We start from the raw sequence: 27,085 nt of genomic DNA, 5'->3' as shown, positions 1-27,085 counted from the left end.
TTGGCCTAAGAGAGCGAGGCATACTCTGCCACTTACACACCAGTACATTGTTGAAGCATTCTGCTCTCACAGCCTTGTATATTTACCCTATTTTTTATTCTCATAGTGTAAAGGCTGATGTTGACTGCTATTAAATTTCCCTCGAGGGCACACTCCTTCACTCACATGCTCCTATCAAATGAACTAACAAAGCATATCAGGGTGTCGTGTCTGTGAAACACTGCATCACCTTTGTTCACCCTTCATCAACCCTCCGCCCCCATGCTATTACCTCAGGACTATTCCCTATTCCCTGCTTAACCCTTGTCTACAGGATTGGTGTCACACAGAGCACCACTCTACTGCTCTCCATATTCCACAGTCCCTCACCTCGGCTGACATCTAACGCTCGCTTGTCGCCTCTGACATGCGCGCATGCATACAAACACGCTCAAACGCACAGCCACAAACACTAACTGCATGAGAACGTAAACATGCTACTGCAACCACATATACTATAAAATTAGCAACGCACGCAGACAAATACACACATGGATGACTAGCCAGCAGAGGGTTTAATGTCTCCAGATCTTTGCCCTTCATAATAGTAGCAGCACTTGTCATTCACACTGAACTCTGCCCCCCTGTAACTACTCCCAACACACATGCAGGCACACACGAGGACTGGCACACTGGTGAGTGACTTAACAGTGGAGGAAAAGGTGGCAGGAGAGAGTGGCATTGGGAACGTCTGTGCCAGTTGCCTGCCGACAGCACCTTTGGGATTTGTAAAGTTTGATTTGATGGCTTTCCCTGTTAATTAGGGTTTGGAGGTGACTCCTGAAATGGAAATGGGCAAAATGTTCAAAAAAAAGATGTGCCAATTCCCACACCCCCTCCATCTCCACCTTCCAAAACATGTGACCCATATACTGGAGTACTTAGTGAAGAAAGTAGAACAAACCATTCATTTGAAGTTATAGGACACTCTGTATTTGTGTTCTTTCTGCCAACGTGGGCAGGGCAGTTCAGTCAAACCAATAATGTGAAATTGGCTAAAACTTGTTTGTGAACAAAGTCAACAACAAATAAGAGAACAAAGAGGAGAATGTCTGTTCTTTAATTAACAGTGCATACTTATTTGTTCAAGCATATAAATGTACATGTCAAGTAACAGTGTCCCCTGCTGGTCTCCAGAAGTGCTACATGTGCAAAAAAAAAAAAAAAAAAGCTTCATAGTCAATATGCAGTTCTACCTCTTTCTCCTTAATGCAGTGCTGTGCGAAATAGTAAATAAGATCAGAGGGGGAAAAGCAAGGAATACAGAAAGAAAGAAACAAAGAAAAAAGAAAAAAAGAAAGAAAAGGGAAAAAGAAAGGAATGCAAGGATCACCTCATTTATAACTTGTCAACTCTGACAAGAATGGACAAGTTATTTGCCCACAGTGAGAAGGAGGGACAGGAGATGCCCCAAATCTCTTACAAAGAACAGCTCACCCAACCTCACCACCTTGTTGCAAGGCCTTTTTACTGCAGTGTGGGACTCTTAAACACATACGGTGCACGGTGGCCTAGCTATTTCTGATTTACTGTGTGCGTGCCGTCCTCGATATTATTTTACAACTAGCTGGGATGCCGCTGCAGGAGGATACTGCAAAAAGCCCAAGGTCAGGCCACATAGCCACTGAGATGAGACACACACCGATAATAACGCATACACATCATGTTCTCTCTACCCACACACCATTAGTGGTGATCTTACTCTGTCCCTCTCAGACTGCAGGTTGACTCCATCAACTGTCCTCTACCTTTTCCAGCACAAAGCCAAGTTTTTTCGTCGACTTAGTTTTATTTTTTCTTTCCCTATTTTGAAAATGTTGCCATACTTTTTCTGCAGAAGAACATAACTACTGTCTCGTATCCAGAATTGCAAGGAATATGTTAGTACTATTAAAGCCACAACATGTTAGCAAATGAAAGATAAATAAATAATTGAAATATTGATATGCATGGTGTTTATAAAACCTCATAAGATCATCTGTGCCAATATAGTGAAATTGCGGCATGCATGGGTGGGATAGGGTGAGAGATGAAGAGAGCAGAAAGATTGTTGGGGGGGGCGGAGTCCTGGAGACAACATACATGAGGTGGGAGAGTGGAAGAGAGGACTGGTTGCTGGGGGAGGGGGAACACTAACAGTGTGCTGACAGCATGTAGAACAGTCACCAGATACCTTTAATCAGTGAAATGTATTTCCCTCCTGCTCTGCCCGGGAATTGTTCAGCGGTCAGACCTGCTGGGGCGACACAAATGAATCTTGGTGGAGGTGTGGACAAAGGCGGCCGTAAGGTTATGGCATGTAGATGATTGGAACTCTGCTGGTTTCTAAGGGAGCTGCCACATCCCACAGAGCGAGTGTCACAACCAGATGATGGGGACAGGGCACAGGAGTGTACACATACACAAATAGAACCACATTCAAACAACAGCTATTCTGAATCTTCCTAGAAATGTGATCTTGACCTGTAATTTATAGAAGACACAGAAGAAAAAGTCCATGTGCAGGCAGTGTAGGGCGAGGAAATTAAATTTAAAAATCCTTCAAAATTCAAATATAAAAAAAGCAACAGTTCACGCCTTCCCACTTTTGTTATTGTCAGTAATGTGTTATTCAAATGAATGCAAAAAAGTAATAAACAACATTTCTCTCAGAGCAACTACTGTACTCTTTTATTCCTTTTTGTCCTCACATGGCCTCTTCTGGCCTTACTCTAAAGTTAAAAAACTAGGGAGAAGAATTTTTATATCTCCATTTCATAAAAAATAAGTAAATATTTCCATTTCTTAAGCACACAAATCCCTTTGTTTTTCTGTTATAAACTATGTTTTTCTTTTTTTTAAATTTTAAGCATCAGAAGTACTTTTTCTGACCTCATCTCAATACGTTTTATTATGTTCATTTGGAAAACCATCTAATTTCATAACATGTAATATGCAGTGTTGTCAACTTGACCAGATAAACCCTGATCATCATCATTAACGCCTGAGGAAACCAAGAATGCTCTGCCTCAATACTGATTTTTTTTTTAAAATTATATTACTTTCATAACTTGTTGTTGTCGGATTATTTGTCCTATTATTCCTGGTCCTCTGTTAAATGGATAGTGAGGGAAAGCCAATTTAAGCTTTCCCAGCCAATTTAGGCTTTCCCTGGCCTATGACTGTTAACCAATCAGAATCCAGTGAATGTGGGTAGAGGCGGTTAAGGGTGTGGCTTATGATGCCCCATGACCTAAACCCCTGAGGGAACCTCACTTACGCAGATGTCTTGTATGCACTGCACACTCCTCCTCATAAGCCCACCACCATTGATTGGCAATGAGGAAAACTGTATGAAAAGCGAAGAAGCACAATGGCCTAAAAAGGTATACAGTGATTCTCAAGGTCTCACCGATAGAAGGCAAAAAACACAAAGGGAAAAGGGCAACTCAAAACCATAGGTCGGGGAAAAGGGCAATACACCAGGTGTGGAATTGTGGGATACAAATAGTGGAAAGGAGAAGAGTATGGTTGAGTGGAGTGGAGGAAGGTACGTGTGTGTGTGTGTGTGTGTGTGTGTGCGGGAGTGTGTGTGTGTAAAAGAGAGAAAGAGGGGAAGAAAGATTTGGTATGTGTGAGATTGTGTGCTGAGGTGAGAATGTTTTTAATGGGATACAGGTGACAACATGCTGACCAGAGCCACTGAACAATGATTACTCAGGAAGCTAGAGGTTTGTGCATGAATGTGTGTGTGTGTGTGCCATAGAGAGAGAGAGAGAGAGAGAGAGAGAAAGAGAAAAAGACAAGAAGCTTTAAGGCCTAAAAATGGAGCGGCAGATCTTAAAAATAAGGGGTATTAATTTTCCCTATAATTCTGCACATAGAAAAAGAGTATAATCCCCATGAGTACGTTGCATCATCAAGTGTTGCTTTGATATGATGCTGACATTGATAAAAACTTGGCTGAGAAAACACAGTGGGACACTGTCTAAAGCTGACCACTGTGAGAATGGTGTTCTGACATATATTTCAAATTAATTAATTTTACTTCTTTGATTTTATCAATTTCTAAAAAGAAAAAAAAAAAAAAAAGAACACCCATGAATGCTATAGTGTTTTATAATATTGTTTTTTTAATCATGCCAAATCACCTTAACAGTAATTATTATAATTCTATTATTGTTCCTCTGCAAACTCGAACTATGCATCTGTTCTTTTCTTAAATATAATAACCAATACCAATATAAATTCATTTTAAAGTCTTACTTCTTTTGCTTAACTAATAAATTATTATTGGAAATAAAGCCTGTTGATTCGATTGATTGAGATCGAAGGCAAGGTAGGAACTGAAAAACTAGGCTTAAAATTTCAATTTAAATTATTAAACAGTTAAACCTTGACACAGTAAATATCTAGCTGTTTTGTTGGTTATTAAATAAGATATGAAGTTTAATTAATTTCACAAGTCCAACAAATTATTGTATTTCTGTTGACTAAAAACTCATGAACTGTCATGTTAGTAGAAAATAAAATTCTTTTAAGCAGGATTTGGGAAGTAAAACTGTGGCAAGTTAAGGAGTATGTAAAAAAAAATCTAAAATATCTTAACATTTGGCATTTTGGATAATCAAATGGAATACACTTTAGAAATACTCTTAAAAAAATATTTTTTTTTTCATTTTTTTTCATTTCCTAAAATTTGATTAGCAAGCAAAAGCCTATTTTTGTTCTGACTTATGAATCACCACATGAAATAAAAAAATCAATTTTCAAGCCAAAGTTAAATTTGACTGGTTAATTGTTCACTTTGATTTCTGTGTAGCGAACTGTATTGACGACTGTAATAATGACTGATTAAAGGTGATTGTTTTCATTAGTGTTTCTTTGTGTCTACCTTGACCCCAGCTTCTCCAACAGTAATTTCTTCTGAAAAGAAAATTATTTAGTTGCTGTACTGCCAAAGTAAATTTATGTACTCTGTCAGAGTTATTTTGAATTAGACTAAAAAGCTCATCAAAATTAATTAAAATATTTCTAAGGTAACTTTGTGATTCCTCTTACTTGTGAGCATGCTTTGTGGTGCCAAAATCACATCATTTATCAGAGCACAACTTCCTTTCCAGTGGTGTCTCCACGATGGAAATACAACACTGTGTGGAACACTGGTGCCCCCTAGTGTTAATTATATGACCTTTTGATTGGATCAACACTAATTGAAATGATGTCCAATCAATACTAGCTGGCAGCAAATACCCTCTCTTTCACAGAGGCTTCTACATGTTTCACATTTTTTATTTTACTTACATACTGTGTTGATCAGGAAACTACACTTGATTATATATATATTTTCTGTTATACTATTCTTAACAAGTTTTAGTCAATAAATGTTATATAATCTGACTCTAAACCTTGATTTGGACATCGCATGTCTCAAAAATCTTAAATTGGCAAAAACGAAAAAATCTTTTAAAAATATTTAATGGATTTTGGTAACAAAAAAACAAAAAAAAGACCCTCACTTCAACACTCATATACACCCCTGTTAGCATCGAGGGTCACCCACACATATACACACACAAGACATTTTGCCTAATTTAAAACCATGCCGGAATTGTCACTGCTGACATCAGGTTTAACCCTAACTCTAAATCGTTTTCTGTGAGTCGTGGGTGCAGGATGCTCTCCTTTCCCAGTCTCTCTGTAAGTGTGAACTTTAGCCAGTGCTGACAGTTACAGACGCTGTAGTTCTCTGGCGTTATCACAGCTCCATGGCCACAAGTTGAAATCTTTGCTTTTTTCTGATGCCCTCTGTCCAATCATCATCAGGTGATCGTAAAAATCAAATCAAAGGATTGGACTTTTCACAGAAGGGTATTAGAGTTTGGAACCATAAGTCCGATTTCATTTTTATGGGGCAATGCTGAGACTTGTACTTTAGTGTCTATTCCTTTATGTGCTCTGTATGTACTCTGAACATATCTTTTTATATCACAAGTTAAACATTTTGACTGTGGTCTTAAATTATTTAAAAAGAAATGCATCTCAACAAATATGAGCAGGGTTTTGATGCTGATAATTATGTCCATTTGGCACGCACACTTACTCTTGATTCTTTGCCACATAAACTCATAGACTAACACAAACACACATGTACACAGAAAGACACACACACACACACACACACACACACACACACACACACACACACACACGTACACAGACACTCCAGAATTTTTTCCTTCACTTCTGCCTGAGTGAGACTGCATCATGAACTTATACCCTCAACTGTACTCTCTCATCTTGAAGCTTTGGAAATTAAGTTATTCTCATCCGGCAACCCTCCCTCCCCTCAATCCCCTTGATCACAAAGAAGCCGTCAAGCTAAAGATATGAAAGCATCCCACAACAACCCCAAACCCCTTCCAATAAGCATGCCATGTTTCTTATGCAAATGCCAAAGAGAAGTACTTACAAGAAGACTTTAAAAAGTATGGAGACCCTGTCAATGCAGCTGGGTATTATAACGCTTACTAGCTAATTTCTATGGGTCAGCTGTGGAGGAATAGACCTGCCAATCATTTTCACATGTAGCAGAATTTGTCTGTCTACAAACAGGGATACTTCGCTGTTGCTATGGAGACTAATCCGAGTCCACAACTCTCCTCACACACCCTGTCCACATTCTGCGTGTTGACACCAATCAGGCAGTTTTTGAGACTACCTGATCACACATTTAGCTGGAGGCTGGTGGAGCCATCGGGAAGCTCTCAAATAGAGTTCACTGTTCTTCAAGTGGGTAACAGGGCTCTGTCACTCTCTCTTATATACATTTACACACGCACGCACGCACCCAGAAACCTGAATACGGATTTTCTTCAACACTGTTTCTGACTGAGTATTTGTCCTGCATTGGGTAAAAATATACATAGGAAAGTTGTTTTGTTTTTGTTTTTTCTCAACAAGGTTTAAAACTGTTGACTGCTTTTCAAAAAAAAGCCCTGCATTGGTCTAAATTCAATTACACAAATATTTTTTGTAAATATTAAGCATAAAACGTAATATCTGTCACAGACAACACAGACTATAAACTTAACTATTTAAATTTAAAAACAACCAATTTATTACACACAAGCTGTAAAATCCCATGGACATAAACAGCACTGACTCTTAAAAACCTACAGTACAATATGAGCTTGTTATTATGTTTTCAAAGTAGTCACAATGCAAGGGACAGACAATTAAAAAAAACATATTTGCATGATGGTAAACCTGAGTGTATTAACTTCCAAGAGGAATATTCTAGGTTGTCTGTTTAAAATGCTGTGCATAGATCCTATACCTTCTCCCTGCGAATCAAATATTCATGCACTACCTTGTTGTCTCTAGTCCTGAGGGCAGAGCTGGAATTACATATGCCTCACACACATCTTCATGAATCATATATCACTGTATACCTACACACACTCATAGTGGCCATTATGGAGTCCAGACTCTCTCTCTCTCTCTCACACACACACACACACACACACACACACACACACACACACACACACACACACACACACAAAAACCAGACAAAGATATGTATGAATGCATATTTACAACATATTTAAAACAACTGTCCAGCTCTTAAGATTTATTTAGAGCACATGGAAAGAACAGGTCTAGGAGATGAAACCTCAACACCACTGTGGGACTTGAGTGTGAATGAGAGGCTGGTGAGGGAAGTAAGAGGGAAAAGAGGAAAGGAAGAGGAGTAACCTGAGGGTAGGGTGTATGAGTGTGAAGGGGTGTTTTCATGTTCTCAGGGCAGTGGCCTTTCTTGGTGCCGGGATAGGCTCCGCAGCCCCCTTCAATTAAGCAGGAAAATTGATGTGTATCATTAATTATGTCAGAAATATCATAAATCATCACTGGGTGCTGTAATTAATTATTTTCTCCTCGTGCGAAGAACATGACAGAGTAGAGATAAATAAGGGGAGAGCAATCTAGAGAGGGATTGTGGGGGGAGTTTGGGGGGGGGGGGTCGAAAAAGGGAGGACAGAGAGGAGGGAAGGGGAAGGATGGGGGGCTATTCGTCCGTCAGTAACTGGGGGGGTACACTCACATGCTCTATTTACCGGACCACTGGTATGTGACGGGAACGTGACAGGCCCCCTCCTGCTCTCACTTCCCAGTGTTCTCATAGAGGAACGACAATTAGGCCTGAACGAGACGGGCACTTCCTGGAACAGATGCTGGCATTCCCTGTGAAAAGCGACCCTGTCCTGCCTCTGAGGTTAAGGTGTGTGTAGCAGAGTTACCATTGCCTCTAAACGAACTAACAGCTCTGTGATGGACCATTTATAATCAAAGGGCAGCCTCACAGAAAGTATGCTGTAAGGCCAGTGAAGCTTGTCTGAGGAGCTGAATGCATTTTATTGTTCAAGTCCTGCCCACCATTATGGGAAATGTTTTTGTGGCTTGTATGCGATAGATCGGAGACTCTACTTGAAACCTCACTAGAGTTTATAGGTGGCCAGCAGGCAAATAAATTTTGTTAAATTATTAAAATTTTTAGAATTTGTCTATCATTTTACAATGTATTTATCCTCAGAGTATTGTAGAATATTATTATTCTACACTATTTTTTGGTACATGATGTTATTAAAATAGAAAAATCAAAAAATATATATATAATTATTGTTATGACGACAGTCAATTTATTCAAATTTCTGGGTTCGTTTTTTTTTATTTTTTTTTATTTTGACAGGTTACAGGACACCCATAGCACAAGCAGTGCAGAGTGTGGTGATGTAGTCTCTTTAATTTTACTTGATTAAATTGCCACTTCAATGAAAAGCATTTCATTTAGTTAAAGAATAAAAGAGCAAATGAAGAGCCCTCTCTAAAAAGGTTATCCAAGCACAACTCACTTTTCTATTTGTGCACTGTACTCTTTTAAAGAGCTTCAAATTTTATTTCATAGTTTTTTTTAATTGTGCACTGTACATGCCAACTTTGCAGTTTGCCTGATATCTGACAACCAATCAAATTTTTTAAAATAATTAATTCATATTTTAAAATACACTATATCTTTTTAATAGCTACAGCAGATTACAGATTTTGTGTATTCACAGATTTATGTGAAGTCGCTTAAATAGTCTACCCAGAAATCAGCCTACCTACAGAATATGCTCTTTACTTCCTGCAGTACAGAAAGTCCAAAAAGAGGCAGAAAAGGTGATAGAACGCTGATTGCAGCCTGGGAGACTTCAAACTCCATTGCCTTCAGCTCAGTAAGTGTTGACTGACTCACATTCTCGTATGCCTTCTCCCAGACCTTTGTGGATGCAGAGTATCGATCCGGACAATGGGGAGGATATGAAGGGAAGAGAACCTGTGCTGAGAAAAAGTAAACACCGCTCCAGATGACAAAACACTGATCACCCCAGAGACCTAGACCTTCCCTGCTCGCTCCATCATTCTTCGTGACCTTTGGCACACCAGCCTTAAGCCATGACCAGCCCCGCAGTTATCTATATAGGCGTGTGTCTGCAGAGAGTCATCCATTGGTGCATGTGAGCATCATGACTGACAATAGAGGTATGCATTTTAAGACATTTTTTATGCGTATAAAAGTGAGGTAAAGCAGGAGCAGCATTGAGCAAGAGGGGTTTAAGGAACACAGGCATCTAAGCCAGTGTTTAATATCAAGTGTGCACGGCAGAGTTTAATCAATACCAGGCCTCTTTTGTTCCCAGCCTGCTGAGGAGTGCAGCGGCCATTCACTCCAGAAAGGTTAATGCTGGGGGTCAAGTGATTTCACACCCACACCAGGATCCTCCGTGTCACCACAACCACCACGCCTCCAGCCGCCATGACACCAGCATCCTGATTTATGGGTTGTGAGAGGGTGATCGAGAGAGATAGGTTGTGTGTGTGTGTGGGTGTGGGTGTGGGTGTGTGTGTTGGGGGGGGGCAGTGTTATGTTATGATAATGCTGTCCTTCTGTACTCCTACAAATGAAGGTAGTGAGAGAGTGAGTCTGCTGTCTCTCCTCTTCCTTGCTTCTCGTCTCTCAAACTCCTCTGCACCCACGTGGGTGTTTTTCTTCTTTTCTCTGTCTTCTCTGTGACATGGTCCTTTTGTTTCGTTGGCGCTACATGCAGACAGAATGGTAATCTTTATTGCAATAATTGCTCTAAATTTGCGTGTCCACTTGTGAAAGGGCAGTGACGCTTGGCGCAACAGCAGTGAGTCATGATGGATCAGAATATCAATAATACTACTGGCAGATTACAAATCTGTGAGAACTGTTTATAATGCCTATCAACAAATCAGAAAAACAAATTTTTGCCAGTTGCCTTTAAATTAAGTAGTGAAAAGTGAAGCCGTAAATATCCCATCTGAAGACTCGCCGTCTCCGCGGATAAATCTATATAATGGGGGTGGCGTGGTTAAGAAGGTGCCAGAAAAGGAAGAGGTGCAAGAGGAATTAACATGAGGACTTATCTCGCATGAGCCATTATTTAAACCCTCACTATTCTAAACACACCACCCCTCCAATGAGAAGGACAATAAATAATCCTTCCAAATAAAATCTATTCCCTGCAAATTCTCCAGGATACAGCCCATCATTATCAGTAGGAGGGGACAGACAGCAATTAATAACGCAGCCACCCGTCTCTCAGAGAGCATCCATCTTATTTTCATTAGGTCTATTGCTGTGTGCATGCATGTGCCGGCTTGTGTGCGAGTGTGTGCTTGGGCATGTATGTGTATGCATGAGAGTCTGTGTAACTGCATGCATATTTATGTGTTGTTGAATGATTCCACTCAGCCACATTGCCAGGTTCCCTTATAGTTCAGTCTTTGCTCTGTGGGTTTTGGATGTATGCTGTTTGAGATAATTTTTTGTGATCCTGCCTTTAATTTTTCTAATGCCTCATTAATGCTCTACAAGAACCACCTTTGATTCGCTTCTCTGGATTTCCTGCATTTTTTTATCTCATGTTTAGAGGCAGTATTCTGTCTCCAAAAGGGCCATTGCACTAGCATTAGCATCCTCTAGGTCTCTGGGGTTGACAATAGCAATTAGCTTCAATGAAGGAGCAATATGAGAAGCTGCTGATTGACAGTCGCCCCCAGAGAAGGGGCTGACTGAGGTGACAGCTGGGCTCTCCACTCTCCCTGGCTGCCCGAGGCTCTGGCCCTGTGTCATCCCATGCGCCAGCCAAATCCTTCCCCAGCACACAGTCACATGTCTAGTTACATCCTGTGTGGTGGCCAAACCCTTCCCCATCACTCAAGCTCATGCCTTGTTATATCCTGTGTGTCAGTTAAACCCTTCCCCCTTAGTCCATGCCTGTTTCTTGTTATTCTAACAGAGCAGACCCTTCATTTCCCCGTTCCCTAATCATACTGTATGTGCGTTTGCACGTCCCAAGTGTGTGTATGGGAATGTCTCTATGTTTCTGTCTTCTCTCATACAGTACAGCCTGATGGTTTGCTATGTCCTCTATGTCAAAGCAGCAACTGCAGCAGCTCTGACACATCAGTGAGTGTTTCTTCAGTAAAAGCCTGAGGAAATGAAGCGCTCCACGTCTATTGATCCCCCTACACTCCACTGTGCATCAGGGAGACTTTGTTTTCACTGCCTAACAGAAACACAGCTCCATCAATACTGTACAGTACTCCTCGGCACCAGCTCCTCTCCTCACACAGTAGCGTCCCAGGAGGCCTGTGATAGACTCCACTAACTGTACACAATCTGTACAGAGAGAGAATACAATATGTTTGTGTGTGTTGTGATGTGTTTGTCAAAGTGCAGAGGGGGCCCTGGGATGGCAACAGCAATTTAAGGAGTATAAAAGACATATTGGCAACAATGCTTTGTGAATGATGTATTATGTAATCTGCCCCGGGAGTATATCTCTTCTACTCCATCTCCCTCACTTTTTCTCCCCTTCCATCTTTCTAGCTCTGTTTTTCCCTTCTTTATCTTCCTCACATTCTCTGCGTGGCTGCGGTGGGGCTTTGAAGGCTCACTTCCACATGCATCAAAATAAGTGCAAATAAACAAATCACTGCACTAAACGGCATCAAGGTCACATCAATCTGAGAACAACAATGCCGACTGGTTTCACCAGAGTCTATTAGTTGAGGGGGGACCAGGCAATGGGCCAGGCTCTGTGTGAGAAAGGGGAAAGAGACCTCTGTCAGCAATGATAGAGCCCCACCACTCTTATTTATGGCCTACTGGACTACATATTCAGCGTTCAGCCTTCAACTTGTAAACAGGACAATAGTACAGAGGTCTGACCATGTGTGCATGTGGTTCCCGAACCATTGCCATTTCTTTACTATTGTTTTGAAACGTCAGATGATTTTCAGGTAAACATTAAAAGCTATTTATATTCTTGAGCTAATGATTTATCGGTATATTACTATTTTTACTTTTTATTATTTTTGTTATGAGTATGAAAGCATTGTGTCACTGATGATGCTTCTTTAACAATTACTAGATTTTGAGAGATCCTTCTGCATGTCTACATTCATCTGTGAGAATAATTCTGATGAGACAATTTGAAAATTATTTAATTAAATTAACTAATTGATTAGAATTGATTTGAATAAATCTTGACTATTAGAAGACTAAGAATTTTTTCAGTAGGGGTCAGCACTACTGGTTACTATTTTTTAAGCAGAGTTGTAACACACACACACACACACACACACACACACACACACACACACCGACACACAGACCAATAAATGCAGAAACACACATCCATAAACATATATTTCTTCACACATTCTTTGTATAATTTTTAAGCATTTATTATAATATCCTTGTGACACACACATATTATATGTATTGTTCTAATCCTATAAAACGTACCCACTTTTTTGAGTATGGAAGCATGGAAGCACTTAATTTGCACTGCCTCCTATTACCAACATGCAGAAATTCATTATTAAAATCAACATTTAAATTGGACCGTTGTTTCTTTCAATCAACCTCTTCAATATTTGTAATTCTCCCGAAATATCATTGTACAACTCTGGCTGTCTCAGAGGCCTTAAATCTGCATATAAAATTGAAATAAAGATTTTATTTATATATAATATTCAAAACACACATAAGCACAAAGGCAAATAATTCTAAAAAACTGTATTCTATATGAAAAAGTCATGAACTACAAATTAACTTAACAGTATCAGATAAAAATGCAGCCACAATGTGCTATGTGTAAGTTCAGTTCCTTTTAAGGGGCAAAGAGGAGATGAGATGGAAAGGATCTAAAGATAAGGATTAAAAGTGAAAAATACACTCTACTCTAAAGGTCAAAAAAAGTTTTACGGAGACATAAAAAAGGTGCAACCCTGGCAAAACTCTGTACTCTTTTCAGCACTAATCAACTGCAACTTTGGTAAAGGGTAATATGATGTGGAGTTTATGTAGCTGTTTGGCTGAATTTGCAAAGCACTTGATTCTACAACACATCCCATACAATTTATTGCATATTAAAGTGAAGTCCAATTAAACACCGAAAAAGTGCTGCTTTATAGGTTTCATATGCACGCAAACAGAATCAACAATGCATTGTTGCACTCGCAAATAGACAACTTGCACCCAAAACCTCCCATACACATGCATGTAATCATACACATAGTCAACTGAAAATGTCACGTGTTTCAGTCTGCCTATCCACCTCCATTATATCTATCCTCCAATCAGTTATTGATTGGATGAAATCATCAGCAAGTGCACCATCTTTACTCTCTCTGGCCAACCCAGATGGAGCTCTCAAACTCTGACACAACAGAAAATATCCAACCCACCGCTTTCATTTAATCAGACATACATTAAATGATATTAATAACATACCACTTAATGGATCAATTCCCTCTGTTTATGTAAAGTGGAGTGGAAGAGGGGAGGGAGTAGAAGACAGAGAAAGAGAGAGACAAAAAAGGAAGGGAGGGATTATGGGGCAAATGAGGAATGGTAAGATAGGGAGAGATATTTCTGTGTGTGGGAGAGGTGTGAGTGGAAAAGAAACACCTTATTAAATGACAAGCTTTTCCTGGTTTGCGCTAATTAATTGTGCACTGCCACTGACTGCTAATTTCCTGGGAAAATTCCCAAAAGCAAAGGGGGCTCCTGCTTGAACTTTGCCTCAGAAGCACCTAATTCACCGGTGACTGCAGCTGTGTCCCTCTCCTGGACTGCAACGCTATTAAATTAGAGCGCCTGGGCCATCAATTTAATAAGCGCTGGAGCAGATCATTTGAATAAGGACAGTATTAGTATTCTAGCTGAGCACAACTAAGAGCAGCTGACCTTTTTCACCGCTGAGAAGATCCTTGAACACATCCAGCTGAATCAGAGAACACGGTAATAAGCCCGTCAATGTTTAACAGTGTCAAAAGGAAGGATTTTTTTGCTCTCTCTTCTGCAGCCTATCACCCCCACCCCCCATGGTAGTGCCAGCCATTGTGGTCTATCAAGCTAGCTAGGGTCTCTGCAATTTAAAACAGAGGGACAGAAAGAGGGGAGAAGGTAAAAAGGGAAAAAGAGAGGATAAAAACATGCTCAGATCATATTGAAGAGATTTATGATTAATTGCACTATAGTTTGCACAAGTCCATTTGTGCATGTATGTGAATGTGCTAGCACTCATACACCATGTGCACCCATGTATACCTTCTCTCCAGATGCAGAATTGATTTATGTGCATGCTGGGGTGTAGAATTGATCAGTGCACATCAAAATTCTCCGTGAACTCCCACATAACAAATCAGATCCTGACCTTTGGCTCCAACATCTTTAGCTGCTGATGCACACCTGGGGGACAGCCTATTAAGTACTGTTTTGACACACACTGTAGGTGTTTTGAACAGTACCAGGGTGAATTGGCAGGATAGTGAAACATTAGTGGTAGTAATGCATTGGGCTGTGAAATACATCATCTGCAGTGACAGTTATGGTGCCTGTCGGACCATAGAGAAAGAGATTTAACTAGCCTTTTGTCTGCATGAAATAAACATTGTATGGGAGGTTAAATGCTCCAACATATGACTGCCTGGTGACACATCAAGCACTTTTCTAAGTACCTACTGCAGTAATGAGCATTTGGTAAATAATAATGAAAAACCAAAGTGATACTAAGTAGAAATAATATTGACTTCGTTCAGTTGAGGCAGTTAATTTCAGGCTAATTATTTCTAAGGACTGTGAAACTGTCAGATATACACTGATAAAGCACATTGTTATTGCTCCATTCTTTGCAATCTAACTATACGCAGGTTTGCATTTACAGAAACGCTTCAAGGTAATTCTGTTATGACAGGCAACACGGTAATCAATATAGGGCAGTGAGCACAACACATCAGGCTCCAAGGGTAACATGGAAAACAAGGTCTGTGCCTGGCCATACGACTGCTACTACTTGGGCTTTGTCCAGGGATATAATATACAAGATGGCGTCTCATTCACTCACCATGCAGCACTTAAATGCTGAGGACAAGAAAGATCCATAAATAATGGGGGAGTTAGATGGTAGATATATGTTTGGCCTGGGAAACGGCCGGCTCTGTGTTTTATGGGGCTAGTTGCAATGTTGATGAATATTTGCCGGTTCGAAATCATAGCTTAATGTCAGCCCACAATTTGTTGCAATTAGTCAGGTGATTTATAGGAATACCGGGCCGAGTGCATGGTAACAATTAACACAGCTTTCTCTGGGCTTTTTATTAATGGGGTGTCGCACCAGAAGTAGGTTTCAACCAAAGCCAGTACGTCTGCAGGCCTCTCGGTGTGTGGCACCGTCCGGCAACAAAGATCAAGGACAGACTAATCCAGTTCAGCAAAAGCCACAAGGGCTGTACTAAACAACTCACTCTAGCCCTTTCATATGTATGTATGTGTGTGTGTGTGTGTGTGTGTAGTCAACTGTTTGTTCATGTAGAGTATGATGATGTCCAACTTTTTAAACTGAAAATATTACGTTGTATTTTTAGATTATTTCTAAAGTTTATGTATTTAGGCAATTTAGAGAAATTAGCATATGTATTTTTGTTTTCAAGTCAAAACAAAATTCATCAAACTAAACATCGCAGGCTATTGCTTTTTCTGTTACCTAATTCAATTGAATGTTTTCTCATCAAACGCTACAAAGTTTTTTTTTTTTTAAACGCATGATAAAATATATGTATTTATATGCATTTTGAAATTTTATTTCTACTTCTCATGCGCGGCATTTGGCATTTAAGTATGTACTTGTGCAATGAGACAAACAGTTAAAAAGGAACCAAACAGCTGTTCTGTCTGGCAATAACAGGGTTCAAGTGGAGCGATGTGCCCCTAAACGGCTAATAAACGGCACAAAATGAGCCTGCAATTAAATTTATACAGTTGATTGCACTGCTGTCATGTCCACTACTGGCTTATCGAACACCTGGGATCTATTTCCTAATAGAACCTTGGGGAGAGCGGGAAAGAGAGAAAGAGGAGGGAAAAGAAATGAACAAAGCAATCTTTTTTCGCTAGTATTTTTGGCTGCTCTCTCAGACGACTGCAGAGGATCCTCTTCATTCGCGCGGTTTGAGGTTTTAAAACGGAATGACAAAAGAAGGAGGTTTTCATTGAACAATTCTGTTTAGCAGTTGCATATAAATTTTTATACATTTAAATCACTGTATTCATCTGTAGTTGTTAGTAAGTAGTGTTATGACACATCTGGACAAAAGGTTTGTGTTTATGGCTTCAATCAAGGTGAGCATTAAAAAAAAAAAAAAACTATCCATAGATGCATCTTGTAATATTAAATATCATACCTTTCTAATTTTCCAGTATTTTGAACAATTGTGCACGGAAAGCACTGAGTAGCATAAATGTCTATATGTGTAATTTGTGACCTGTCTCACCAAGTTACATGCGTAGGTACATGATAATGAATAATGTTGTTGCAAATCTAATGAAATGACAGATTCTCTTCTAACTGACTCCGTAAGCGCTGACACTGCACTGCAATACCTCTCAGCCCAGCTTCAACACTCCATTTCATCATGAAAAAAGGTGTCAGCACAGCAAATTATAATCGTTAATAAACCTTTATTCGATGGTGTTTGACAAAACTGTGACGTTACTGTGAAAATGCTCATCTTTTACTCATGTCTAGTTACATGGACTTTTCTCACTTTCATGTTGCACTCACTGAATACCTAAGAGCAAGCTTTTCATGTCCTTTGACGATGTATACTGACCTACAGATGTCCTACCCAGTAGTACTGGCTATGATTTACCAAATGAAATTAGTCTCTTTATTATATTTACAAAAACTGTGAAAACATTTTGAACCAGAAACACAATTTTAACACTCACATTTTAACCATTACATTTAGTAAAAAATCATGTAGCTGGACACATGATCTAGCTCTTACACAGTATAAGTGAGAAAAAACTGTACGGAGAAGGTTCAGCTTTATGAACAATAACAGTGTTCACTGTATTTGAGTTAAACCTAGTCTGTGTTCTGTTTCCTCATCTACAGCAAGACTTTCTTCTCCCTAAGTTCCCTTCGATTTGCTAATAACACCGGGCAATTTCAGAGAGCTGGGTTGATAGAAAAAGTCATGATTTGGGGGCAGTGGTCCCACAATCTGTCTCTGACCACTGCTAAGTCACATGAAGTATGTGGCAGGAGGCCAACAATAATTTTGCTAACCCTTTTTTAATTGTTGGAGGGTCATTCACAATGCCCAGTAGAAAGCAATAGCCACTGAACTGCGACTGACAAGGGAAGGTTTCCCACCAGCAACAGGCACCTTGTAATCAGGCCAAGAAGTTAAAAAAAAATTAATTAATTAAAAAAAATAAAAGTAATATGCTCTGTTAAAGCCATGTTTTAATGCAAACTGGCACCAGTTGTATAATTCTAAAACAATTCATATCTAATGTGTTTTTTGTTATTTGTCTTATTTTGAATGTAAAATTTCAAATTTGAGATTTAATAGGGACATACATTTGACATTTCTATGCTGGGAGCCAAAACCATAAATAATTCAGTCAGCTCCTTATTTGATTATGTTTGCTAATTTTGTGACCTTGTCAAGCAATTATTTGTCAATCTCTGCCTTTTTCTCTACTTACCTGGTTCACTGGTTCACTGAGTGGCTAATGGTATTTTAACTTGGCCAAATTATGAGCGCTTTCTGAAGTAGCCGCGACAGAATTGGTTCAATATGTTTCACAGTTAAAAATTTAAGAAAAGCAACTTTTCCAGGAATTCACAAATTATCCAGAGGATTCATCACCAAGGATGTGGAAATGAAGAAATATAATTTATCTTCTCTCCCTTACTTTTGCCTTAAATTATCCTTTTTCGACAGCTGACTAACAATCATTACAGCTCCAACAGTTACCTGTGAGAATGGCCATAAATCTTGTTAAAATAACCAAAACCGTCTCTCGCATTTTTTTTCCCCACGAGAAGCAACCTGTCTGTAAGCACACACCATCTGTACATAGTTAGAGCCGTACGCACACAGATGGCAGCCAAACACTCTGAAAGTTGCTCCGTCCGCACATCTAACCTTACAAAGCAAACTAATTAACAGTAAAACACAGAGAGAAGGAAGGAGCAGTTTGAAAGAGTTTGCAATGACTCTAATGAGAGGAGAGAGGAGAGAGAGAGAGAGAGAGAGAGAGAGAGAGAGAGAGAGAGAGAGCACGAGAGAGAAAGAGAAGGGTCATCTATATAGTATTGCCAGAGGGATGGGGGGACTTCTACTAAGGCTCTAGTTTTACTGCCCTCTTTAAGATCCATATTAAATGAGGGCTACTTATCACCAAGCCTCTGTCTCAGTACACAAGCCCTTACCAGCATGGTGCGGGGCATAGGACCGGCATCTGAAAGGAGGGAGATGTGTGGCGGCGGAGTTGGGAATGGAGGGAGGAACCTTGATTTGCCAAAGAAGATGCCGCTTGCAGTGTTTCCTGTTTCATACTTTATTGCAAGAAGCACACACATAACCTCTTGTCCTGGGGTTAGAGTGGTCAATAATGCCAATGTTAGGTACGCATTATTTTGCTACGGGCTCAAGGTTTAAAATTTTTGCACGTAAATCTGTTTAATTAAGCAGTAGCTGCAACTTTACCAATGCTATATCTGAAACCACCTGTTGTGACAAAACAAATAACTGTGTGGCAGGTGTGAGCACTTTACTTAAAAAAAAAAATGCAACAATATTTAATTTAATCCCTTTAAATGACAAGCAACCAATGAAGGCCCTGTGTATTATTCTGGTTGTTGTCTTTTCACAAGACTGTGTACCCACACTCTCAGTGGCTTACCATGCTGATGAAATTCATTTTGTGAAAAAAGAGGACAACTCCTTGGAAAGTTAATTAGTAGGAAACAAGCGGAGGAAAAAGCAGGAAACGAGAAATGACCCAGCTGCCAAAAGTAATAACGTTTTCATTATTTATTTCATTATTCATTTATGGATGTGTTCAGACAGAATTAATAATAGAAATCCCTGAGAGAAAATGTTTGCGCTGGAACCCTATTACGAGCAGGCCAAGTGGAGTGGCACAGTTAGTTAACATGCACAAATGTACTGCCCCCGACAAATAACATATCAAGTGGAGCCCTGGATTATTTTGTGATCCAAAACCTCTCTCTTTAAATTCTCTGCTTTCATTTAATTGTTTCAGTCAGGGTTAAGGTTTTATTCAAACTGCTACTCCCCGCTACCTTCATGGAAAACAATACAATTTAAGAAAAATCTAAAGCAATAGAGCAATCATCTGCTGCCAAATGCTGCGAGAACTGTATCGCAATAATCACCATGGCATCCATTTAAATGTCTATTGCTCTGTTTCCATAATAAAGTGAGATGTCCATTTTTCTCCCTGAAAAAACTAGTAATGAAGCACAGAATCAATTAGAAGTCCCTTTGGAGAGTGGAATTTATGCTGTTCCATTACACGTTTCTTCTTTTTAGTCCAAACATTACTCTGCATGATATTCCCTGATCTGGCCTGTGTTTGCTTTTTCTCACTGTTTACTGCAACACTTCCTGGCCAACTCACATTTGATTTTCCCCACTGAGATTCCAAACACAGTCCCAATACTCGCTCTGTAGAAAATGAGGCCGGAAAGGAGTAGTGGCGAATAATTCAAGGCTGTCCAAAGATCTCTATTACAAAAGCAGATTTTATTTTCACTTCCAACAGAGACATCTCTGATAAAAGGAATGTCAAAGGCAACTGGGATGACTGGTTTTTCTCTTGGCATATTATTTTTCACTTATCAAATGTGTTTCCCTTACCAGCCTCCCAACCACAACCTATCCACCCAATTCCTGGCTTTACTATATTAAGGAAAATTGAGAACGGATGGCAAGGGACAGAGTGCTTCACAGGATCGATCTATCCGTCTATCTATATCTATAGAAGATGGGGTAGAGTTAGTGTGTGGGCTGTGGAAGTGAGGTAAAAAGGAAAAATGAAACAAAAAATTAGAAAAGAGCCTTGGCCATTTGTCAGTTGTGCATTTTTACATTAGCCATACATAAGGCATTTCTTTCTTCTTCCCTTATTTGCCGCTCCAAGCACCAGGGCCACGGCCATGTGTGAATAATCACATAGAGGGCCTCAGAGGTGCCCTCACCGCCTTACAAGAGGCTGGGTACAAGGGCAGATGGGGGAGGCGCAGGTTGAAGGACTCGAGGAGGGGGCGGGGCAGTAAACGGTAACACGTTGAGGATTTGGATATCCTCACAAGCTTGTCTCATTAGCTGCTAATTGGCAAGACTTTCCCCCATCTTTTGTTCTGCATAAGGTTTGTCTTTTTTTTTTTTGGAATGGAGGCAGAGGAGGAAGAGGTGGGGGCAGCGGGATGGTGAACTACATATTTCAAGTGCTCCATGCTTCGCTGGGAGAGTGTTAAGCCCATATTACAGCAACATAAACACTTCTGTGCTACGATTAACCTTAAAAAGCAACTAAGTGCAAAACTAAACGCTCAACCTGCTCAACCAAATTAGCAGGGATCAAGAGGCAGAGCAAAATAGAAAGAACAGTGAGTCCGAGAGAGGGCGAGAAGCAAGGAAAGGGGTTATTTTTCCCCTTTTCCCCTTTTTCTGCTCATTCACCTTTCCCAACTGGGAAATCGTAGAAAAACATCAACACAGCTAAACGGCAAATTATTACCAAAGCTCCCCTCAGTGCTGGGTACAAAGCAGACATATTGGAGTTGTCATGCAAGGGGATGGCCAATACTTTCCTAGAATTATTCTGAGTATTGCACTCTTTGACAAAAATTAAAAAAGACAATAAAATGCATAGGTAAAGGTATATTTGCCTACAGGCATAGATGGCTTGAAAGAAAGACAGGAAGAAAGAGAAAATGAGAAAATTGGTCTTCGTATTAACAGCAACGTTTCCTGACAGTCTAAGTGAATTATACATTGACAGAAGAAGCCACTTGAGCTTGCATGAACCTTATCCACAAGGTAGAACTTGGCCAAGACTGGCGAAAAGGAGGGTCATGTGTGCACCTTGAGGATTTTTTTTTTCTGCTATTGAGACAATCTGTCTGTGTCTTCATCTGTCTCTGTCTGCCTATATCTCTTTCACACATTTTCAGTCCCTTTGATTCTTTAGAGACGTAACTGTGCCCTGAATACCAATAAGGACTGGATAGATGGCAGGTCAACTGTCCATTCATGTTACTTTAGAGGATTTTATTTTTTTTTCTAAAAAAACGTATTGGATTTCAGGACCAAGTTATTCAGAGCAAACTATGTCTGCTGTAATCTATTTTAATGGACATCATTAAACTGAATAGAAAGAGCTATGTGTCTTTCCATGTTTGCAGAGGGACTTTTAAGATGAGTCAAAGAATAGAGGATGCATCAATACTTGCTTTTACTGACAAGTAGTATAATATTATGCACTTTCCAGACAGTGTTCTTTATTACTAACAGGTGCATGATGTCATTACATTACTACAATTTATTTTAAGGTGTTTTAGGTTAAGGAAGGAACTGTGTGTTCACAGCTGAGGAGTGAGGGGAACATCTGAGGGATGTTTAACTCATAAATGGTGCAATGCTTATCAACAGCATGCAGGAGGAAACACTGGAAAAACAGAGCAAAAGTAACATGATGGTTACAATTACGCTGAGAGTAAAGGCTCTGTTTTATGTTAAGTGAGATGTCAGAGACGAAGAGAGGGTTAGGAAGCTGGGTCATAGCCCTTATATGCTGTATAACACCTGACACCAAGGCCTAACAAAGGTTCATCACTCATGGAAAGAGGTGAAGAAAAAAATGGAGTGGGGAATAAAGAAAACAGAAAAACGTTACGCCTCAGCACAGTCCTTTTTTGAGATAGTATCCTAACTTTCTGTCAAACATCTCCTGTCACAGCTGTGCCTTTTTCTCAAAGCTTTTGTTAAAAAAAAAAATCACTATGTATAAATGATTGTTTAGTCTTTGCTTACAACATTCAAAGACCAAAACCAAAGTAACCATTTCTGACCACAGACATCTGACTTCCGGCAAAGTCCATGGGACTCACAATAGCAAAGCCTCTTGTAGAAAAATCAAGGTAGGGTCACAAACGGCCAGCACATGAGACCTTAGCTTACTCCAACATCCAGCAGATCAAGGGCCTCGAACGAAAGCAGTACTGACACTGACCTCTCTGAGACCCGGCAACTGCAACAGCTGTAACAAGGTATTAGCAAGCACCTCTGTATACACTCCAACTCTCAGCCCTGGTCTGAAGAAACACAGCTGCAAGGGGTGTTTTACAGGGCGGAGGGCAAATGAGCAAGCAACGTGGTGCCCCTGGCTAAACTCAAGCGTGCAGCTGGAAGGTCAAGAACTCAAAGCAATAGGGGCAAAGTTTACTGATTGGCTTTTTTCTCTCTCCAAAATAGCACTTATTCCTCTTACTTTTGGATATAAATTTTTAGAGATAATGCCAGTTTTTTTCCAGTCGCAATGGGTATGTATTTAGTTTGCCCTCTAAGCATGTGGTATAGCTGTGTGTGTTTTTGTGTGTGTATGCATGTGCAAGCACGTATGGTGGTCATTTCTGTGTGACTGTGGGCGTCTGGAGGAGAGAGAAGCCTCATCTGTTACCAGCCCAGCCCGGCCGGCCCGCCGCGTGAAGTAGAACGACAGGGTGTCACTGCCGACGACAGTGATGGATGCCCTAAATTCTGTAGGCAACTTGGGCAATTGGACACATTAACAACAGGCACCTGCTTTCCCCCGTACAAATCTATTAAAAGATAACAGCAATGGCGGCTCCCGCACTATTAGTAAATTATAGCTCTGTCTGAGTGTGAGGTAAGTGTGGGCCTCCCCTCTCCAACCTACCCCCATCCACTCTCATCTACTGCACTCTCTTATTGGCAGTCTCACAGTGCCACCCAGTGGCAGCAATTTATGATGTGGAGCAATATTTGAACACCAACAAGAAAGTCAACAGAGGAGACTAAGTTTACTCAAAGTTAATCATTCCAACCTTATCTGAGGACAAGATCCATGTACTACAAACTACCCAACAATTTAAAGTCTATAATTTGCACTAAAATAACAAATAATTTCATTATATATATAAAAATAAGTTTCATAATAACCAAATTATTGTAATTTCAAAATGTGTCAAAAGACACCAGCAATTATTCACTGTCACATGTGCAATCGGAACTCAAATACAAAACCCACAAACAACAGACCACACGCAGTGCAAGTTTGCCATGACGACAACCCCTTAGGCCAGTCTCGATTTCGGTTGATTATTGAATGTTCGTTGGTGAAAATCACTGGGGCAGACAACCTTTAATCACTTAATGGTTTATTTTAGTCTTAGGATGTTGTATATGTTATAGAGTGAGAGAGAGTGTGTATGCGTATGTGTATGCGCGTGTGTGTGCGCGCACACATGTGTGTATGTCTCAGTGGGTCAAGCAAGTATAGTTGTTCTTCACCCTTCTGTGCACGTCATGGATTTCTCTTGCAAGCTATTTTTCCATAAACAAGCTTTTCCTTGAGCTGACTGGGCCAAATGGCCAGTGATTGAAGGCAATGTGGCTTATATAAAACCATTATGACCTACTCAAGACCTCTTCTATTAAAACGTTAACAGCGGACCAGTACTCTCAACATGACACCATTATGACATATCTTGGGCTAGAGCTCAGGTACGCCACATAAACTTATGTCACATAAATTTGCTGTGGGTAAATATTTCTGTGTCTGTAAGGGGGGTATGTGTTTGCAAGCTGACCAAGAATAAAGGGAGGACAAGACCAGTAAATACTTTTACAGGAGGCAATTTGTCAGGATGTTTAAATGTCTCCAATTCCCAACAGCACTGGAGTAAAATTTACAGTCACGCGGGAAGTGACAATGCACAAAAAAGGACCACTTTTTACTCTCTCTCATCTCCCTCAGACTACTAAAACCTTCCATAAATTTCTCCTGGTCCCTCCAGATGTCTGGTGTTGTCAGATATCATGCCTTGACAATGCCTTCCACCATCGTTGTCTCGACAGAATTATGATGTGAGAAACTGCAGTGTCACATCACTTAACATGATTTAGCCTAAGCTAGCCTGTACCATTTTAATCAATCAAAATATGTCACCTTTTTTCCTATAATGATGGTAGAGGTATAGGATCCCTGCGTTGGGGTGATCTATAAGACTTATCTAGGCAACTGTTTTATGACTACTGCCAGCTAATGTACTAAAGGATACTCCTCTCTTCCTGTCAGCAGGGTTTCTATCAAACTGGCAAATAAGTAGGCCAGTATTACCTCATGGGCAGGGACAAAGACACTTCATGTCATTTGTAAGCCCTACATATATGACATTATGAGTGCACCTATACAGAATATCCCGTTACTGTGCCATCTTGTCTTGTTTCTGGAACTGTATATCTACTCCGTACACTCATGGTAATGGAAGGTAGTTTGGACAAAAATGTCCTTCAAATGTCAGACAGTGTGCATGGTGGTTGCTAATGGATGCTATGGTCTTGGTTGCTTACACATCATTTGATCAAATGTCTCCCTAATCTAATTGTTCTGTAAACATTCTAAAGCTTCCTTGTATAACCATGGTTTTCCAGCAAATCAACATCAGTATTAACAGTGTATCAGACTGATTATTGTAGAGTGTACCAATAACTTCCAAATACTGCAAGACCTACTAGACATAACAATACAGTTACCAAAACATAACACCACGCTCTATGTCTGGAGATGCACTTTAGACTGAATCACGGTTAACAATAATGGTGAATAAAAATCATCAACTTGAGCAGCAAAAATTAATGATGTTAATCTGGTAAACAATGTTCCCTCTATCCTGGACAAATGACAGAATTGATGCATTTCCCTAATAAAACTTGCATCCGACCACAAACACACACACACACACAAAAATCATGCTTAGTTCCCAGATTAAAAATAATACATTAACCGTCATACCAAAGTAGTCAATTCCGTTTAGACATCCACAGTGTGCAAGAAAAGACAACAGACGTGAGTATCTGGGAACTGTAAGTGGACTGGGAACTGTATCTGTAACCACAATGGAGTGACTGGATCCATAGCCAGCAGCTTCACTGTGCCCAGCCTAGCCACTGTGAACTCTCTCAGATGGGCCTCCTCCGGACTGATGTCCCCTGGCCCGCCACGTCCAGTCTGGCCAAGCTCCCCACCCCAGCAAATCAGATCCATATCCAACTCACAATGTATGTCCTGGGACACAGACAAAGCAAAGGTAAACAAGAGTTTGCTTGGTACTTTTCTCAACTTTATTTTATTCATGAAGAAGAACTGTGTATGTGTGACATCAGTTTCCTCTAAGCTTAGAACTCAGGTTAGGAACTAGAGTTACTGTCCTGAGCAACTATTGATGTGGCAGTAGTTTTTTCATTACCTACATTCTTACTTCACACACCAATAAACATACGAAATACATTTTCAGATGTTCAAGTGGTATGGGAGTCATAATCCGTCACTATATGAAAGCTGTGGTTCCACATATGGTATGATTAAAAATAGTGGAACTGTTTTAATTAGTTAAAAAAGCTGTTTCCATATACTGGTCTTCTAGCCATCATTAAGCTTGCATAGAGGCTATCTGAAGTTTCCAGCCTATTTGGAATGAACTGTGGATCTGATGCAGATCACCAATATTCTCCTCAACATGTTTATTTACAATCTGCCCTTTGGGCTAATTAGAATGTGACCCTGCACACACATGCAAACACAAACGTGGAAGCCAGGTGTATGTGCAGCCATACACATACATAGACATACACACACCCCACAGCAATATTACCAGCACAATTCCATCCGACTGATATTGGAATTTTCCGAAAGAGCAAACCAATAGATAACCTATTACAAAACTATAAGAGATCAATAGCTAATTTCTTTGCATTGATTACCACTTGGACATTTAACATGCGCCCTGTGGCCACAGTGTGTGTTCCGCAAGCTTAGATCCCCATTGGCCCTCATGAGTATTAAAATTATCGATTCAGACAGAGGACTAAAAATGTCAAGCTGTTCATTAATCTTAATAAAGACTGGACTTGACCAAGGCACCCTTTCTCCCAATGCAGGGATACAACCTAACCAACTAAAAGCACATACTCGGCATAGATTAATGAGCTTCAACTGAGGGATGTGATTTAAGTCTTTGCCATTAATAGATCAATTACAAAAGAACAAGTCTTTTATAATAGTACTTACTTTCACCTAGTCTGCTTCTCAGAACAACATTTTAAAATTCACATTGACTGATAGTAGTTATTTGTTTGATAAATCTCAAAGAAAAGCTGATATGAAGCTGCATCTCTTATTATCCTACAGAAGGCCCTCTGCAGTCCATAATGGACAACTGTTAAAAGCACTGCCTAACAGCCAGTTTCATCTCTGTCTTATGTAGATGAGTTTCAAAGCATGCAGGGCTGTCCTTAGCTTAATGAGGGCCCTAAGCAGGATTTGATTTGCTCACTTTTCTTACTTTTAATTACTTTC

The 27,085-nt window shown here is 40.0% G+C and overlaps 1 long non-coding RNA gene across 2 annotated transcripts in view; it reads right to left on the bottom strand.

Moving 5' to 3' along the window:
- Positions 1 to 27,085, bottom strand: part of LOC120804667 — a 62,111-nt gene that overhangs the window by 30,933 nt on the left and 4,093 nt on the right. The window contains exon 2 of one of the 2 annotated variants that reach the window (XR_005709466.1): positions 2,213 to 2,272. The exons of the other annotated variant lie outside the window; for it this stretch is intronic. This is a non-coding gene — a long non-coding RNA (uncharacterized LOC120804667). The remainder of the gene's footprint in view (positions 1 to 2,212; positions 2,273 to 27,085) is intronic. 2 annotated transcript variants of the gene reach the window in all.

Source organism: Xiphias gladius, chromosome 19 (assembly GCF_016859285.1).
Source record: "Xiphias gladius isolate SHS-SW01 ecotype Sanya breed wild chromosome 19, ASM1685928v1, whole genome shotgun sequence".
NCBI lineage: Eukaryota > Metazoa > Chordata > Actinopteri > Istiophoriformes > Xiphiidae > Xiphias > Xiphias gladius.
This window is presented reverse-complemented; position numbering and strand designations above follow the sequence as displayed.